Source organism: Nelumbo nucifera, chromosome 5 (assembly GCF_055504915.1).
Source record: "Nelumbo nucifera cultivar China Antique chromosome 5, China Antique-T2T, whole genome shotgun sequence".
Taxonomy (NCBI): Eukaryota; Viridiplantae; Streptophyta; class Magnoliopsida; order Proteales; family Nelumbonaceae; genus Nelumbo; species Nelumbo nucifera.
In genome coordinates, this window is record NC_142653.1 from 74761829 (window position 1) to 74763852 (window position 2024).

Below are 2024 nucleotides of genomic sequence, written 5' to 3' on the forward strand. Positions count from 1 at the left end.
CTAAAATTGGGATGGTTCCTCCAACTAGGATTATAGGTCTCTGAATAGGGTGAGAAAGGTTTCCTATACATCCCTAAGGCTTTACATTGTTCTTTATAAACCTCTCTCATCTCACCATAGGTTGGGCAATCTTGAGTTAAGTGATCCAATCCCCCACAGACAAAACATGAAGTTTGAGTTTCTACCCTTGCAATCATGTGGGTGACTTTATTATTTCTCATCTTTAAGGCATGAAGTTCCCTAGTTACAGCTTCTAATTGGGCTTTGAGGTTGTCTTCCTCTCTAAGATGGTAAATCCCGGTTGGACGTGACCTATTAGTACTATCAGCAGCACTAGGTCTAGTCCACGTGTGGGATTTCTTAGCTAACTCATTCAGGTAGTCTAAGGCTTCTTTAGGATCCTTTTGCAAAAACTCCCTAGTACACATCATCTCTATGAATTGGCGCTCCCTGCCGGTTAAACCCACATAAAAATAGCTAACTAACCTCCAACTTTCATACCCATGGTGCAGACACAGGTTCTGTAGCTCTTTGAATCTCTCTCAGGTTTGGTATAAGGTTTCACTATCCTTTTGAAAAAAGGTTGAGATCTATCTCTTAAGGTTGTTGGTCTTATGGTGCAGGACGTACTTGTTAAAGAAAGCTTGGGTCATCTCCGCCCATGTACCTATGGATCTCGGTTTCAAAGAGTATAGCCAACTCTTAGCTCTTTCTTTCAGGGAAAAAGGGAAAAATTTCAACCTAACAATGTCTACAATATCAACTCGGTAATGGAAGGTGGTCACTACCTCTTCAAATTCCCTAATATGCACATATGGATTCTCATTGTCTAAACCATGGAAATTAGGCAAGAGTTGGACCATTCCAAGTTTGAACTCAAATTGTGGTGTATTCGGAGGGAACATGATGCATGATGGTGTGGCTGTCCGGGTGGGGTGCAGGTAGTCTTTTAAAGACCTAACAGGGTTGTCCTCGTGTTGACTCATGGTTTCAAAATTAGAGGAAGAACTAGATGAAGTAGATGCTACTTCTTCTTCAGGGAGTGGTGGTGGGTCTATTCGTATCTGTCTAGCAAATCTCCCTCTTTTGTCCCTTGGTCTATTCATACACCCTAAGCTCTTATTTTTTTAACTTACAAAAAGAAGATAAGAAAAAAGAGATAAAGAAAATAAAATGAAACAAACAAAGGAAATAAAAGAGAAGTAAAGAATGTTCAAACTTCAGTTGTTGGTTTGGCTTCCACGGCAGTAGTGCCAAATTTTGTGTCTTGCCCAAAATTATTACCCTTGGCTAAGTGGTCATTGAAGCGTAGCTTTAGGTGTGGAATCCACAAATAAGCTAATTAAACCAACAAGAGGAATTATCGCTAAGAGTAAATAAGCTAAAAAAAATGATTTTCTAAAAATAAAAATAAGAATAAGAATATTCGAATAAAAGTAACAATGATTAAAGGATGAAAAGTAGTATTGTCATGAACAAGGCTTCAAGATTCACTTGATCGATTTGTTCAACTGTTTTTGACTTTGATTCCTATTTATTACTCAATTGCTGGTTTCACATCCCAAACAAGTAATCGAAAAATATAACTTTAAAAACCAATGACAAGAACAAAAGTATTTGTTCAGAGAAAATTAATTTTCAATGAAGAACAAAATGATCTATTCTTACAAGCTATCTAAGAAAGACAATATGTCAATCTGACAGTATTGCAGTAAAGCATCACCCCATAAAATAAATCTACCCAATCAATTATTTTCTAACAAATTACACATAAAAGGAGCATGACTAATATTATATGGAAATTGAAGAATATAACTTCTGGGTTTATCAAATAAAAATAATAAAAGAACTCTCTCAAGAACAAAATTAAACATTGAAATCTCTCAAGGAATCAAAGTAAAATAACAAGTAAAACTCATCGATCAAGATCCTCCCAAGCCTTGTTGAAGCTTTAGCCATGTTTGGACGTCATCTACCATCTTCTCTTTGTAAAAGACTGAGAAAATAAATGCCAAAACAACCTC

At 36.4% G+C, this 2024-nt stretch overlaps 1 non-coding gene across 1 annotated transcript; it reads left to right on the forward strand.

Moving 5' to 3' along the window:
- Positions 1-498: 498 nt before the first annotated feature.
- LOC148791901 (small nucleolar RNA R71) lies at positions 499-605 on the forward strand. Its single transcript, XR_016076845.1, has one exon. It is a non-coding gene; the product is annotated as a small nucleolar RNA R71 (small nucleolar RNA).
- Positions 606-2024: the final 1419 nt, after the last annotated feature.